Source organism: Octopus bimaculoides, chromosome 3 (genome assembly GCF_046866305.1).
Source record: "Octopus bimaculoides isolate indiv1 chromosome 3, ASM4686630v1, whole genome shotgun sequence".
Classification (NCBI taxonomy): Eukaryota; Metazoa; Mollusca; class Cephalopoda; order Octopoda; family Octopodidae; genus Octopus; species Octopus bimaculoides.
Window position 1 is genome coordinate 60,348,381 of NC_142930.1, and position 18,259 is coordinate 60,366,639.

Below are 18,259 nucleotides of genomic sequence, written 5' to 3' on the forward strand. Positions count from 1 at the left end.
GTGGTATATTCTCCATATCGTGCAAATGATGTATCACTTACGGCATTGCTGGGGAGAATAGAGTTTCAATACCTTAAGGCAGTCCCAGTAATCGACATCAGTCATGCCCTTAATTCTTTTAGTGAATGCCCTTTAGGGTGATTCACTTTTTGAAATGTTTTGTTTTGTATGGAGAGACTACAGAGGGCAGCAGTATTCAAGGTGTGGCCTCGAGAAAAGTGGAACGATGACAACTTGCACCTTGGACTGGAAGGTACTTAGGATTCAGGAGCTCACCCTACAAGCTATATCAACCTTATTGTTGATGTAGACATTCCAGCTGAGATTGTTGTCAACAATTACTCCTAGATTTCTGATATTATTAGATGTTGTGAGTGGTTCCTCTGAAGGAAGAGAGTATGGCTGTTTTAGCATAGTCTTTCTTCCAAAATGCATCAGCATAAAATTGTCCCTCATTTAATTGCATTTTGTTTTTATCTGCCCATTGACTCACAGCATGTAGATCAGACTGCAGTTCAGTTCAATCTTCTTCTCCATTGATAATTTTCTGGAGCTTGGAGTCATCAGCAAATATTTTCGCTTTGCTCTGTTTTATGATGCTGCAAATGTTGTTTATATATACTATAAAGAGAAGCGGGCCCAATACAGTTCCCTGAGGTACACCACTGGTGACTTTGCTGTATATATAATATATACATACAAATGCATATAATATATAAATACATATAATATATGTATATATAATAGGATGAATCTATATTAAATTCATTTGTTTTGTTCATTGCACATCCGTAACCGTTACTTGAAACAACCAATCAAACAGATCTGTGTTTCAAATTTTATATTACTTTTGATTGCATTGTCATTTCTTTCCCATTTCTAACAAAACTGTCCAATGACCGGGAACATGAAACTCCGAGTAACAGTCTTTTGTTATATTTCTGCTGCTTTTAAATAAAGCATATTACTCTACCTCTGGTATCTGAGTACTCTTTTTTCCACTTTGTTGCACATTTTATGTGCTTACTCCGGTATATATATATATATATATATATATATATATAGACACACACATAAGAAATTACACAACCAGAACTGAGTGCCTATGCAACATCTTATGTGTTCACCAGAGCTTTCACATAATGTTTTTCTGGAGTGAGAAAAGTGCTTCAATATACTTTTGCAGTCATTCAGACACTCATGTACAAAATACACTTAAATATAAATATCAATTACCAGAATATATACCAAAGCTTAGTAGGGTTGTACATTACAAGGGTAATTATAGGGGGGGGGGGGGGCGCTTCTCTTTATAGTATATATAAACAACATTTGCAGCATCATAAAACACAGCAAAGTGAAAATATTTGCTGATGACTCCAAGCTCCAGAAAATTATCAATGGAGAAGAGGACTGAACTGAACTGCAGTATATATATATAAGTCCTGGTAGGGTGTAAAGTGAGGGTATTTCAAGGGAAGCACTTGATCCAAATACTGGGCTAGCAACACTGTCAAGTTCCAGGTCAAAGATGGAATTCCTTCCGTGTAGAAAATCCAACTTTCACAATGATTACACCATAAAGTGCAGGTTGGCGAAGAATCCAAATATAATCCAAATGATAAGAAGAAGGCAAAGAAAGAATTTTCTTTGTCTTCTTATCATTTGTGTATATATATATATGTGTGTGTGTATATGCATATGTGCATGTGCAATATATACATACACACACACACACACACACATATATATACACATATGAATATCTGTGTGTGATACTTTTTACATGCTTTTGCTACTAGCTGCTATGAGTGGGTTGAATAAATTATTTAGTCATTGTTTTCCAGCTGTATACCCTCCCTGTAGTTAATCCTTCCTTATTTTTCAAGAGATCACTTACTTCATTTGTCTTTGATGGCAAAATACCAGTGGATGATTTGGTGACAAGAGCAATGACAACACCACCACCACTTGTGACTCATTATTTACAGAAAAGTGAAATATAAAGAAACACAATCAATCCCAGATGTACATGCACACTCACACACACACACACACACATATCTGTGTATGTATGTGTGATGGGCTTCATTCGCTTGCCATCAACTAAATTAACTAAGCTGGCCCAGGGCTTTTGTAAAAGACATTAACTCACACAGCCACTATTGGATCTGATCTCAAAAGTACATGTCATCAGGTGTAGAGTAGAAAAGAGCTGACTGCACTGGTGTGAGCAAGTGACATGTTTGAAGGATAAATGTTGCATAAGGAAATACCAATCCCTCCAAGTTTGTAGAACTTTTGAAAGAGAAAGAACAGGAAAGGTCTGAGACAAAGTGATAACAAATGATCTGAAGATGTTACATTTCCAAGAAGAGATGACAAAGGACTATACAAATTCACAATGCATGTTGTTGCAGAAGACCTGACCATCCATGTCAAAAACGTTGTCTAGCATAATGATAGTAGCATGAGGCTGAAATGCTTTGTATCCAGGCAAACCTACATTTGCCATCCACTTCTCTTGTTACCCCCTCTCAACTACCTATTGCATACCTGGTTCACTCTCCTACCTCTCTTTGTCACTCTCCTGCCTCTCTTTGTCATTCCCCTGCCTCTCTTTGTCATTCTCCTGCCTCTCTCTCTCATAATCTTCCATCTCTAGTTCATGGATATGAGACTGCATCAGACTGTATGTACACAGCAAATGCACTCTAACATCAAACTTTTCTACTTGCAGCCATCACTCTCCCTCCTCCAGGCTATTTCTATTGCCTGTTAACACCTATTTTTGCCCTTATCTCCCATACACAACACCACCCCATATCATCATGCAATTTCCATCATGTTGTTATTCTTTCATTCAAGTATGCCAACCTTTCTGATGTCTTTGCTGTTTTTTGGTCTGATATGAAGGGTTTAAATGCTAAAGTATTAAGGTATACCTGTATTTGAATATGCAAACTGTTCTGAACATTAGCATTAAATCTGAACATATAAAGATTACATGTGTTTTCTGTTTCCTATTTTTACTTGCTTCAGTCATTTGACTGCAGACATGTTGGGGCACTGCCTTGAAAGTTTCAGTTGAACAAATCGACACCCAGGATTCATTCTTGTTTTTAAGCCTTGTACTTATTCTATCAGTCTGTTTTGCTAAACTGCTAAGTTACAGGGACATAAATATGCCAACACCTGTTGCCAAGCAGTGGTGGGGGGACAAACACAGACCTAAATACACACACACACACACACACACACACACACATGTACACATGCACGCACATGCACATATATGTGTGTGTGTATATATATATATGTTTGTATATATATATTCAGCAAGATGCTTTCAGTTTCCATCTACAAAATCCACTCACAAGGCTTTGGTCAGCCTGAGGTTATGGTAGAAGACATTTACCCAAGGTGCTATGCAGTGGGGCTGAACCCAAAACCATGTGGTTGGAAAGCAAATTTCTTACCATACAACCAGATCTGTAGATTTCATATAGATTTCTATACATATACACATATATGAATATGAATTAGTTTTTATGGCAAAAAAATATATACTGACAGCTGGATTTAGCCAAAATTATCAAGCATTTGAGTAGTCACTACCAACAAGCCTACAACTGATAGCCAAAACTAGTCTAGTCTAATGATCCTAGAGATCCTCATGGGGTGGTTATCTCCTCTGTCATTGTATATATATATATGGTGCACTTCTTACAGCATTAAGAGTTTTTAACTCTTATTTCTAGTAATATAGGTGCTTCACACCCTCTGTCACAATTAGTCATGATAACATTTTTCCTTTATGGTATTATATTGCACCTAGCTGTTTATATTAATTTTTAACAAACATATTAGCATTTTGCTAAATCAGCCATAAATTTTTATGGTAAAAATATATATACTGACAGCTGGATTTAGCCAAACCACTGAGTGTTTGAATAGTCATTACTGATGAGCTTGCAAGTGATACTGAAACTAGTCTAGTCTAGTGATCCTAAAGATGCTCACAGGCTGTTATCTCCCCTGTCAGTTTCACCGTTAAGTGTTTTTAACTTTATTTATTGCAGTATAGGTGCTTTGGCATGTTCAGTTACAATTAATGATGATAACGTTTTTCCTATATGAATATACGTATGCATACATGTATATGAATGAACATGGGTGTAAATAGGGGTGTGTATGTTTGGGTGTTTGCTTATTTATATATGTATGCTTGTGTATGTAGACAGGTATGTATATGTATGTATATATGTGTGTGTGTATGCAAATGTAAGTGTACTGTATATACATATGTGTATGTCTGTCTGTGTGTACTTGTATATATGTATAAGCATATGTATATATATGTGTATAAGTGTCTCTATATAAATGCATAGATTTATATGTATATTGCGGTATATTTTAATGCACAAATAAACAAGAATTTATGCTGCTTGAGTGCTTGCTCATGTTTAGAGGTAGGTTAGCAAGAATACCTTTCTTAGATTGCATTTATTTAAGGATTTATTCTAACTTATTGATTATCTATTTCATTGATTTAATTAGGTGTCTTTTTTCTGCATATTATTTCATTTATTCAGTTACCCACCTATTTATTTAGTTACATATATTTACATATTTATGACACGAGTAAGTGTATATATTCTAAGTATGTATGTATTAACTTGACATGAAATGAAATTGTTTGATTATTCTATCTGCCTCTAATTCTTTGACAGCATATTTCATGGAGAAATTGCTAAGAATTAGATTTATTCTTTAACATTTGAAACTACCAAAAAATATGCTGGCATATCTTAACACTGTTTAGAAATCCAAAATATTGAATTATACAAGAGATAGTGAATTAGCAAAAGTGGAGTTTCTTTGCCAAACATGAAATCTGTAAACTCTAATTATTTGTTCTGTAGTAAACTTGCATAAAATTTGCTTTTGATTTCTGGTTTCCTTTATCTTTTCACTCAGCAGCTGTGCGATTCAGAAATCTGCTCCCCAACCACAAGGTTCCAGGTTCAGTTTTATTGCATGGCATCTTGGGCGAGTGTCTCTTTTTGATAACCTTGCGACCAAAGCCTTCTTAGTGAATTTGATTGACGGAAACCAAAACAAGCTAATTGTATGTGTGTGCATATTTATGTAAATGTGTGTATATCTACGTACACGTGTGTGTGTGTGTATGCCTCTGTATGCATATACTCTTTTACTTGTTTCAGCCACTTGACTGTGGCCATGCTGGAGCACCGCCTTTAGTCGAGCAAATCGACCCCAGGACTTATTCTTTGGAAGCCTAGTACTTATTCTATCGGTCTCTTTTGCCGAACCGCTAAGTAACGGGGATGTAAACACGCCAGCATCGGTTGTCAAGCGATGTTGGGGCGACAAACACAGACACACAAACATATACACACACATACGTATATATATATATATATATATATATATATATATATATATATATATACATATATACGACAGGCTTCTTTTAGTTTCTGTCTACCAAATACACTCACAAGGCTTTGGTCGGCCCGAGGCTATAGTAGAAGACACTTGCCCAAGATGCCATGCAGCGGGAATGAACCCGGAACCATGTGGTTGGTAAGCAAGCTACTTACCACACAGCCACTCCTGTTTGTCTGTGTAAGTTTTGTTCGTTTATATTTGTGCACTAGGAATATTGCAAGTTGTAAGTGGTATTTTCGTTGTCAATTCTCCTGTCAACACTTCATTTGCATCTTTCAAGTTTACAAAGATTTTTGTTATATGACTTGCCTTACTCGAAAAAAATTTCAGTCCTTAGAGAAAACCTCAGTTCTGGAATTTAAATAGTTGTTGTGGATCTTTGATTTTAGTAGGATATATGTTCTTTCTGCTATTCAAAGGTTGCATTTCTTTGAAATATTCACGCATGACTATACTATCTCAAAGACCTTCAATTTGATACTGTACAGGATTTTGTTGTCCCTTGGTTTCCATTGTTTCATGAATTGTGTGCTATTGGGTTCACTGCTACTGTAGGACACCGAGGATAGTTGTGTCTTCTACTATAGCTCTGGGTTGGCCAAAGCCTTGGGTGTAGGTTTTCAAGACAGAAACTGGAAGAAGATAATCACAGGTGTGTGTGGGGGGGGGGGGGGGGGTCATATGTGCATTGTAAATAAACATTACCATCATACAAGTGGTGCCATTCATTTGCAGTCTTCCTTTAAAATAAAACAATCTCTGGATTACTCTCTGTTTGATTGCCTGTACCAGTGGATGATCTTAATAAAGCATCCCCGAGGGTTAACACCTGAAATGAAATTATTATGCATCTATACATACAAATGTGTGTGTGTGTGTGTGTGTGTATGTATGTATGTATATGCACATGCACACACACACACATTAATGTTTGTTTTCATGTTATAATAAAACAATTTTACATTAAATTGAAGGATTACTGACTACATACGGTAGAATACAAAATTGTATTACTTAACAAAAATACTATTGACAATGACTTTGAAGTTTCAGCTAGCTAAGCTGTGTGTGTCTGTGTGTCTGTGTCTGTGTACTTGTAATAGTTATAGATGGTTATTTGCTGGTTATTTGCTGGTCATTCATGTTTATTCTTATTTCCTGGTCAGCAAATCACATAACTCATTGCTTTCAAAGACACGTAAACTGAATTCTCCCTTAATTGAATAACAGGAATGTGTTAATGACAGGATTGGAATTCAAACTATAAAATAATGTCTGAATAACATGTAATCATCTAACCTGTGTTAGTACGGAAATGCAGAATAAAAGGAATAAACAAATGCATGCATGTATGCATTTTCCCATCCATTCATACATACAAGATCATAGTTCTGACATCCTTAATGTCATCCCCAATTGCATGTGACAGCTAAAAGTTTTTTCATTCACACATACACATGCACAAACATTCACACACAAACACACACACACACACACACACACAAACACACACACACACACACACACACACACACACACACACACACACACACTCAGCTAATTTTATCAATCGGCTTTGCATACAAAAGTATGGGGGAAAACCTTGTCTTGGCGCTTACCAGAAGGGCTGGTAGGCAATGGCTCTCTTAATGGTAAATGCAGCACATAAACCACCATAGATATATGAAGTGGACATGATATAAGAGTATCTCAGCAGGTAGACAGTTGGGCTGCGATATGTGGGCATGGCATAACATCCTTTCACTATCAGATTTAACAACCACAAATACTCCTTTGATTTTCTGGAGACGTGAAGTATCACAGCCCAGGCTAGGTATATATGGCTGTTGAAAGAAAACACCACAGATTACAGCATCAAGTGGTGAATATTGGAGAGGCACACGCCTTACGTCTGTAGAAGTAGGAAGTGCAGGCTATGCTTGAAGGAAAAAAGAATTATACTAATGTCTCTCTTCACCAGGATACCTACCTAAACTGCAAAAGCATGATTTTCTGATCCTGCCTACATGAAAAAAAATATGTGCCCTGATACTTGTAGACTCCACATTATGCATAAACATTAAAGCTTCCATCATTAGTACTTCTCACTACCAAAGTCTGAGAGTTTGGCACAAGATTTATGACACCCAACATTTTACTTACAAATGCATACATATATATGTACACGTTCACGATTTTAAGGGATCACTCAGCCCAGTCACAAGCTCTCATGTACAAAACTGACTGGTAAAATCAGTTGAAATGGATCTATAATAATGTATTGTGTAAATAATAATATATGTGTTTGTGTGTGTATGTGAGTATATTCATGTAAGTAGATTGGTAAGTTGGTGGGTAGATAGGAAGATCCATAGACTATATAATACATATATATGCATGCATAAATATATATATATATATATGCACACGTTCTGTATTTATATGCATATCAATAAATAGGCTAAATTACATAGTATGTATATATTACAGTTCTATATTTAAGAGATGAGGAATTATGTACATTATTTACATTTGACAGATATTTGTCCTCATCATGTTTGTTGTTAGCATGTTTCAGCTGATATACCCTCCAGCTTTTATCAGGTGTCTTGGGGAAATTTCGAACCTGAGTTCTCATTCCTAAGGTATTTTTCGATGTTATTATTATTATTATTATTATTATTATTATTATTATCATCATTATTATTCTTCAGGACACTGCCTGGAATCGAACTTGGAATCTTGGTGTTAGTGGCCCACACCCTTAACCATTACGCCATATGCCAGTGGGCATATGGCGTAGTGGTTAAGAGCGTAGGTCACTAACTCCAAGACTCCGAGTTTGATTCCAGGCAGTGACCTGAATAATAATAATAATGATAATAATAATAATAATAATAATAATAATAATGACGATGATAATAACATCGAAAAATACCTTAGAAATGAGTATCCAAGTTCGAAATTTCCCCAAGGCACCTGATGAAGGCTGGAGGGTATATCAGCTGAAACATGTTAACAACGAAGAAGATGAGGACAAATATCCATCAAATGTAAATAATGTATGTATACATTGTAAAAATATGTGTATGTCTGTGTGTGGGGGGGGGTGCATGTCACATTTGCGAGTAAACCTTATAAAGTCCCAGAGTAATGTCTTGTGGCCCATAAAACTGCTACTTTACAAAAAATCTTACATATAAACTGAGAAAAATAGAAAAAGATTTGAAATAGAGAGAATAAAACAAAGGGGACAAAAAAAGAAATAGGAGAGGAAAAGGAGAAAAAGAATAGAGAGTAGAAAAAAGAAAAGAAAAAGAAAACAAATAAGCAAAAACCAAGTGTACACATACAACATACTATCTCACACACATGTAGATTATATGTGTGCATGTGCATACATGTTATATATGTGAAATCATAGTCATAGCCAATGCTGGTGAAACATAGAAGGTGCCACTGTTGGTGACACATAGAAGGCACCTGTGCCAGTAACATGTAAAAGGTACCCATGCTGGTGACACATCAGAGGCATCAATGTCAGTGATGCATTAAAGGCACCCAGTAGGCTCTGTGGAGTGGTGGGTTTCCATGGTATCCAGACATAGAAACCGAGCCAAAACAAACTGGAGCCTGGTGCAGCTCTCCAGCATACCAGTTCCAGTTAAACAGTCTAACCCATGGAAAATAGATGCTAAATCATGATGATATAAATGTGTATATATATATATATATATATATAGAGAGAGAGAGAGAGAGAGAGAGAGAGAGAGAGAGGGGGAGGGGGATATTAATATTTCTGAGTCTCTCTAAAGGAGACTACGGCAGCGGTACTAGATATTAATCGTTATCGCCAAGCCAACATGGCAGTCCAGAAAAATAAGATGAATGCTGCTGTTGATTTGCTCCAAGAGGCCATCGCTTCTAGCTAGTTATGTGACACACAAACCTGTGTCCTTTATAACCTTCGAACAGGGGAGGTCAACGCTTCCCCTTGCTGGTCTGGCATCTCCTTTAGAGAGACTTAGAAATATTAATATCTCTATTTCTGAAAACCAGTAGATGTATTCCACTGAAATTAGGTAAATAATCCTTTGTACAGACGGTCAGTAGCGATGCCTGCTGGGTTCAGCTGCTCTACATTGATAAGGGGCAATACCCCAAAACTAGTCTGTAGATGCCAGACCAGCAAGGTGAAGCGGCTGACCTCCCCTGTTCGAAGGTTATAAAGGACACAGGTTCGTGTGTCACATAGCTAGCTAGAGGCGATGGCCACTTGGAGCTAATCAACATCAGCATTCGTCTTATTTTTTAGACTGCCATGTTGGCTTGGCGATAACGATTTATATATATATATATATATATATATATATATATATATATAAATCGTTATCGCCAAGCCAACATGGCTACAAGAAAAAATCTGGGCTAGTCAAGTCTGGGGAAGCACCGCCTTGGCAATTGCATTGTTTCTTTTGCAGTATGAGCAGTTGCCCCATCTTGCTAGAACCATGTGTGAGGTCTACTTTGAATGGCTGGGTGCAAAAAGGTCTCAATCATGGATACCTGAAAGTGGGGGTTTATGCCAACAAATCAGAGACCCTGGTACAACTAAAGAAGAAGATAAATAGAGAAAGCAGAGAAACAGGGTCTGAAACTCTTGAGGGTGTTATGGTGCAAGTTTTGGCAAAATCACAGCCATGCAAAGCCGAAAATAGCTGCCATGTAAGCAATGTCATTTTTCATATGTGATGTAGCAGTGTTGCAAAATTTGACTTGTGCATATTAATTTCCATTATGTTCTTCATATTGTATCAAAATTTCATGCCTTAATTTGTAAAGCTAAAGAAGTTATTAAAAATTGAAACCCATCAGTGACTTTGGGACATCGTGTGTATATATACATACATATATACACATACATACATATATATATATACATATATACATGTATGTATCTTATATACTTGTATATACACCAGATGGAGTACTTTTTCGTTGATCATTCTAACACAGGATAGTACGTTACACACACACACGTGTGTATATATATATGTATATATATATGTATATATATATATATATATATATATATATAAATTAAACAATTGGGATCTTTCTGATTTAGATCCAACAATTGTTTTATAGACCAGTTTACTTGTGCTATTTTGGGGGTAAAGGAAGTGTATATCTTCTCTGAGGAGCAGTCAACAAAGCGTGAAATAGTCCATCAAGAGAAGACACCCTCTCTCTTCTTCCGCCCATACATAAATAGCATGAAAAATATGTTCATATTCTTATTTAACCTACAGGATGGAATTGTAATATTTAATTTTAGTTCAATCATTGTGTCTCATGCATTGTCATGCACAAAATAGATATTTTATTGTTTAATGTGCGTGCGTGTGTGTGGGCATGCATGTGTGTCACTGTCAGTGATGACCAAGGACATGACACAAGAGAGACAGGACACAAGAGAAGACAGGACACAAGAGAAGACAGGACACAGTCTGTCCAGCTGTGGTCAATCAATCTGATATGTGCTCGGAAGGCTCTGTCACAGGTCTGCATGGAATGAAGCAATGAGTTAGCTCTAGACTTGCACAGTTCATGTTTTCTTTTTTTTTTATGTCCCCCGCCCTGCAATTCTGTTCTGTTCATAGGAGGTAGCACTTCTGCTGGTGCAGCTTCTCTAGGCCAGATGTTCTTTCACAGCTGTCAGTAGGGGAGGGGTATCTCAAAAGTCTTCAATGAGGCTTCGAGTGTGTCCTTGAAATGCTTTCTCTGTTGATCTTGTGTGCGCTTGCCTTCTACCAGTTCACTGCAAAACAGTCTCTCGGGGAGTCATGTATCAAGTATTCAAACAAGACAGCCTGCTCACCCGACTTGCTCTCTTCTCAGCAGATCAAGCAAATGCTTGACAGATCAGCTCAAGAGAGGACCTCTGTGTCTGGAACCTTGTCTTGCCAGGTGATATTCTACAGCTTTCTCAGGCCATTCATGTAGAAGTGTTTTAGCTTTTTGACACGGTGTTCATAAACTGCCCCTGTCTCACAGGCATACAGTAGAGTAGGTAGTACAACTGCTTGATACACCTTCAAATTAGTGGCCAGCCTAATATCTCCCCTCTCCCACAGTGATTCACATAGCCATCTGAATGCTGAGCTTTCCTTGACGATGCACATGTCAACCTTATCATCAATGTTCACAGACCTGAAGAGTGAACTTCTGAGGTTCATGAACTTATCAACACCCTTCAACAGTGATAGCTGGTTCTGAGGATGGCTTCTGCATGGAAAATGTCTACTTTAGAGTTAACCCCTGCATGTTATGATGCAATCATTATCAGTAGAAAATAACACCCTGTACTCTTTGTAAAGTGTTTGGCACATTTGTATAACAGTGACCTTTTGACTCCTGAAACCCTGTCACACTGCCCAACCCATGCCAGTATGTAGGGTGGACATTGAAAGATGATATGTATTCATATTTTTGTGTCAGAACAATTTCAGAGATATTTTCTAAATTGGAGTAGGGAACATTTGCATACAGCTTTTCCAGTTTGATATAAATAATCCAACAAGATATCGAAAAGAATGTGTCCCACACACTGACACACCCACACACGCATGCCCCCCCCCCCCCACACACAAATGCATGGTCAATGAAGGAAAGAACATGGATGAAATAGAAATTTGTGTATCGACATTATACAGTATAGAAGTAAAGGCAAATCACATAAGAAAATGCATTTACTGAATTCCAATCAATGAAATTGAATATTTTTGTTTGTATTGAAAGAAAGGAAAAATGTTCAATAATCAGAAAATTAAGTACAGAAATATTTGATAAAATACCATATACAATTTTGCTTATGCAGTTCGTCTCATAGCCATGTAATACACCTAGTTTATTTGTTATGTTTGTCAACTAAGCTATATTTTAATACCATTAATAAATTTTCCCCATAAATCCAAAAATCAGTATTGCAAGTTTTCAGAATGTGGTATTTTGAGTTTTCTGCCTTACAAGTTTCCAGTATTCTGATTTTATGGTTAATTAAATTTGGCTATCTTGCATTCAGCCTTATGAAATAATCATAGAGGGTTCCATGAGAACAAAGCAGCAACTTGTTTACAGATAAGAAGGGGAGATAATTTCTAAAAGACAATTTGTCAGATAACAGCAGCAAGCTGAACATGTTTCTGCCTCAGTAGACATCAACAGTACAGCCACTGTCCATCTTTAACAGCAGTAGAGAGGATACTTATACGTACACTCAAACGAGTGTGTATATAAGTCTGTATATATATATGCTTGCATGGATATGTGGGTGTCTAGCATATATGTAAAGAATATCTTTTATCTTTTACTTGTTTCAGTCATTAGACTGTGGGTCTGAATGGGGTATCACCTTGAGGAATCAACCCAAGTACTTTTTTAAAAGTCTAGTACTTATTCAATTGGACTCATTTGCCATACTGCAAAGTTATAGGGATGTAAACATACAAATGCTGGTTGTCAAGCTGTGGTGGGGACAAAACAGGTGCAAACACACACACACACACACACATATGTAAATATAGATATACTGGGCTTCTTTCAGTTTCTGTCTCCTGAATCCACTTACAAGGTTTTGGTTGGCCCGAGGCTATAATAGAAGACACTTGTCCAAGGTGCCATGCAGTGGGACTGAACCCAGAGCCATATGGTTGGGAAGCAAACTTATTAAAACACAATCACACCTGCACCTATGTAATATATGTGTATGACTTTATGTATATATTTATGCACGCACACATATATATATATATCATCATCATCATCCACTTTCCATGAAGGCTACATCAAGCTTTAATGTAAGATTTGACATGGTTTCTACAGCTGATTGCCATGTTACTTCCAAGATAGAAGAAAAACAGGGAGATAAAAAGAAAAAAAGCTCCTACTATTAAATGTGGTGTGTTTGAAAGGGAGAGGTGGTTTTAAGCCATATATTGAAGAGTTAAAGTAAGAACAAACACAGGTGTCTTGCTGCAGAGGAGATCCATGGCTTACTCCAGTTATAAATAGAGGTGGATAGGAGTTGCTAAGAAAGAGATAAAAGGAAGTAGTAATGGAGGTCCAGATCAAACTCTCGATGTAGATGAGCATAAGAAAGGATATGGAAAGTGGGTTATGGGAAAGAAGGGCAGTGTGGCTGCTTTCATAGAGGGCAAAAGAGGAGTAACAGTTGGTGAAAGGTGGTGGTGGGGGGAATGCAATGCTTGATAAATAAGAGTGGAGGTACAGTTGAGAGAAATACCACAATGGAGAGGTGTAAGGTGAGAAATATGGGAGTGGTTCAGGGAGGAGAATAGTCCTAATGGACCATGCTGATGAGTACAAATGAAAATTTATGCTCAGGGTACAAGAGCTACAAGTTCTGTAGCAATTCATCATAAATGCTCTCTTTTTTTCCTGGACTCTTGATGGCATTTTCACATCTAGGTAGCTGACCTCTACAACAGTGCTTCATGTTTGTTCCCTGTCCCACAAGATCTGGTCTGTTGTGTTTGCACCAGATTGCTGTTTTTATTGGAGCATTCCACCAGTATTCTTTATTTTTAAAGGTATAAATATGTTCTGGTTGCGGCAAGTTTCATGTATGTATCTGTCAGAGCAATCCTTCCTGCAAATAACTCTGTAAATAGTTTTTGCAATTATATCATGCCTCAGGGACAGATAGTATCTCATAGACATTTTGGAGCAACTTCTGGTATTATTTTCTGCACTAATATAGCAAAGCCAACATTTTTTACCACAACATGGCAGTTTGGTGGTATCTTTGTCCCTTTTATTTATCAGGAATTTAGTAGCTATCTCTTGTTCCTCGATAGCAAAGCATGTCCTTCTAGGTGGGATGTAATGTATCTGCTGCAGATCCAAGAAAGGCTACCCTTCCTGTTGATACTGTTGTTCTCCTCTAGCTTATGAGTTGTGTACCCATACATTGTTTTTTGCTAGTATGATTGTGCTTCTTCTCCAAGCTTCTGTTTAGGTAGGCCAGTCCACCCTCCTTTGGCTTACATGAGACAGTTGTACTCTCAGGGTATCTAGTCAGGAATTTTTTCCCTACTCTGCTCTGAAGATGTTGTTGCTCTCACATTTTCATATGCATATAATGTAGTCATTTCTTTCTTTAATGTATGTTCAGTAGGTATTGTCTGTGTGATACAATGCATCATTCAAAGGCTGTTTGTACTGACATTATGTCTCTACCACCATCTCTTCATCTCATATTGATCCAGTTGATGTTGCTTTTGATGTGGAATATACCAGTGGTGGTCAGTACCTTTCTAGTTGTGATGTCCAGCTTGTGGATCTTGTCAAGTGTCCAGACTAATATACCAATGCTGGTACTAGTACTGCAACTGCAAACGCATTGTAAGATTTGATCTTTTTACATGCACATAGTTCTGAGTTTCCTATTTTCCAGATTCTGCAGAAGAATTCTTTTGTTATTCTGGATTTAGTCACAACACTAATGTGTGCAAAATTCTCATCACTTCTGAAATACTTGTAGTTTTCATTATTAGAGATATGGGAGATAAACAAGCCATTGATGCTTATGTTCTCTGCCTGGTCAACAATCCTTCCATGGTCGACTATCATGCATGAACATTTATCTTGTCAAACCCCATTTCTAAATCCCATAAAAACGTTGTAACTAGTTGTAATTGTCTCTTGATGATGTTCATGTTTATAGCTTTAGGTCATCAACAAAAATTGTGTGGCTGACATTAATTTTATTATTTTCTTACCTATGTATGTATGTATGTATGTATGTATGTATCTGTGCAGATTTGTATGGTTTGCTTTATGTATGCATTCTCATGCACTTAGTTGCATATCTAGACATGCTCATATATATTTAAATAATAAACTTTTGGAAAGTTTTACAGATTTTTACAGTTTCAGCGATGGTTGGATCGGTAGTCTTCGAATTAGCTTTCTCCTTTCTGGTTTTCAGAAGCTTAATTTCTCAAGATTGGTATTTAGGCAGTGTATACTCTTTACTTGTTTCAATCATTTGACTGCGGCCATGCTGGAGCACTGCCTTTTAGTTGAGCAAATCGACCTCAAGAATTATTCCTTGGAAGCCTAGTACTTATTCTATCAGTGTCTTTTGCCGAACAGCGATACTGGGGGGACAAACACAGACACAAACATACACACACATACATATATACGATGGGCTTCTTTCAGTTTCCGTCTACCAAATCCACTCACAAGGCTTTGGTCGGCCCAAGGCTATAGTAGAAGACACTTGCCCAAGTGTGTTATATATAAGTTAGGCAGTGTGTTACAATAATTACAGGTATAAACCTGAATTTATAATCTGAATAGAGTAACTGAAGATTTCTCAATAGTTCAGCGTAGGTAGTCTCTTTTGCACTGATCTTCAACTTTATGTTAACATCTGCAGAGCAGCTGATTTCCCCAACTGTACACAGTTTTTCCTCTCTATCCCAAATCATTATATCAGGTCTGTTGTGCTTACATTTTATTGAAATCTTCACTGGGACATTTCACCAGTATTCCTTTTTATTATGAGTGGCTATGGTATGTATGTATGTATATATGTATATATGTATGTATGCATGCATGTATACACGTATGTATGTATGTATGTATGTTTGCATGCATGTATGCATGCATACACGTATGTATGTATGTATGTATGTACTGTATGTATGTATATATGTATGTATGCATGTATGTATGTATGTATGTAATGTAATGTATGCATGTATGTATGTATGTATGTATGTTTGCATGCATGTATACACATATGTATGTATGTATGTATGTAATGTATGTATGTAATGTATGTATGTATTATGCATGCATGTATGTATGTATGTATGTATGTATGTATGTATGTGTGTGTGTGTGTGTGTGTTTCTATATAAATAATGCAATCAAGTGACAGAATCAGTAAAGGTGTGGCAATATTGGTTCTAGTTCTTATGTACCATAGCCAACTTTTCCTTTTATTCCCTCAGGATGAATTAATGTAGCAATCCACTACAATGCAGTCTTTTCTCCATGCAGCTTTCACATGTTAGACACTGTTTGATCAGAAGTAGTAGAGCTGATATCAAAATGGGCACCAAAAGCCAGTAGTGAAAATTAAATATATACTGATTCTTTGCCATCATCAGTTGCATGTGACAAGTGCAGTTTCTCCATTCACAAACACACACACACACATTCACACGTGCATGCTCATGCACACACAAGCAAGCATGCACGCACACATAGCTGCTAATCTCCAGATGATTTAGATTTGTGCCCTAGTTTTGATTCCCTTCTGTAGCTCCTCCACATGCTCTTTTAATGCCTTTTTAAGCTCATAAACTCCATAACTCTTGCTAAGCCTTCCCCACTATCACTTCATTGAACACAATAAGCTTGATTATGCATTCAAGGATACCTTCAATATTGAAAGGTCATGTAATTAACTAGCTCCATTAATGCATCAGCACATTATTTATCCTTTACTATGTCACACATGCACACACAAATAGTTTTCTGTTTTAATATAAAATGGGTTTTGGTTTAAATTATTCTGGTGTTCTATGTATAGCATTATACAACAGTCAGCTGAAAAGTTCATAGGCTGACCGAGACACTCTGGATGGAATGTGACCAAATGAGGTTTATTTTTCAATATAGTCCCCCCCTGTTGCCCACACACTTCTTCCATCAGTGTTGTAGTACTTGGATCCCATTGGTGGAGAAGCTTTCATGCTAATGGTCAAAAATGTCAGCCACAGCAGATATGAAACCATCATCAATGCAATACTGGTTCCCAGCCAAGTATATTTTCATCTTTGGGGAACAGATGATAGTCAGATGGATCCAAATCAGGTGAACAAGGGGGTGATCAACCAGTATAAAGCCACAGTCACAATGGCAAATTTTGCCCATTTTCAAGAGAAGCCACTACTAGTTAGTTATGAAGTGTTTTTTGAACAGATGTCAGTTTATCAAGAGAGAAACAATGCAGTTATTAATAAGAAAATTTGAAATTGATATATGCAAAATTTCACAGCTCTAGCATCACTCCTTCATAGTCAGCCTAAGAACTTTTCAGCCCACCCTCATAAAATATTTTTGATGAATTGTAATAAAACTTGTGATTGATCTCGAAAAGGAAAATATTGTAAAGGCGTGAACTGATTGAATGCTTGATGTACGAGTGAGATATACGTGGTGAAGGCAATCACAGCATTTAATCAAAGTGAGATAGATATGTCATGGCAAAGTAATGATGAAGTAAGTATTGGGTTATTGATGAAACAGTGATGACAGTAGTTAAAGGAATTGCCAGATAGAAATTGAAAATGAATTGCCATTTCAGAATAGGGGAAGTTGATGGGTTCTTTCTTTCTTTCTTTCTTTCTTTCTTTCTTTCTTTCTTTCTTTCTTTCTTTCTTTCTTGTGTTGGTGGTGGGGAATAATCATGTCTTAACAATAAAATGAGAAATTTATGGGAGAATGTGATTTGAAGAATATTTGCGACATATGCGAGATTTAGAGAAAGGTTAAAAAAAAACCCCACCTCACTTGGTTTAGAAACTGAAATAACTTTGGTCAAGCATTATACCTTGAGCTAGAAAGACAAGAAATAGAATTAAGATAAAGTTACCAAAAGTGGATTGTTTTGAAACTGTTTCAGCCTACAAAAAATTTCCAGCTGTTTCTTTATTCAATTGTTGTTCACTATTCTAAGGTG

The 18,259-nt window shown here is 36.8% G+C and overlaps 1 protein-coding gene across 4 annotated transcripts in view; it reads left to right on the top strand.

Annotated features, from left to right (window-relative positions):
• LOC106874729 (uncharacterized) overlaps nt 1-18,259 on the top strand; it is a 1,612,306-nt gene that overhangs the window by 1,186,862 nt on the left and 407,185 nt on the right. The window lies entirely within an intron of this gene.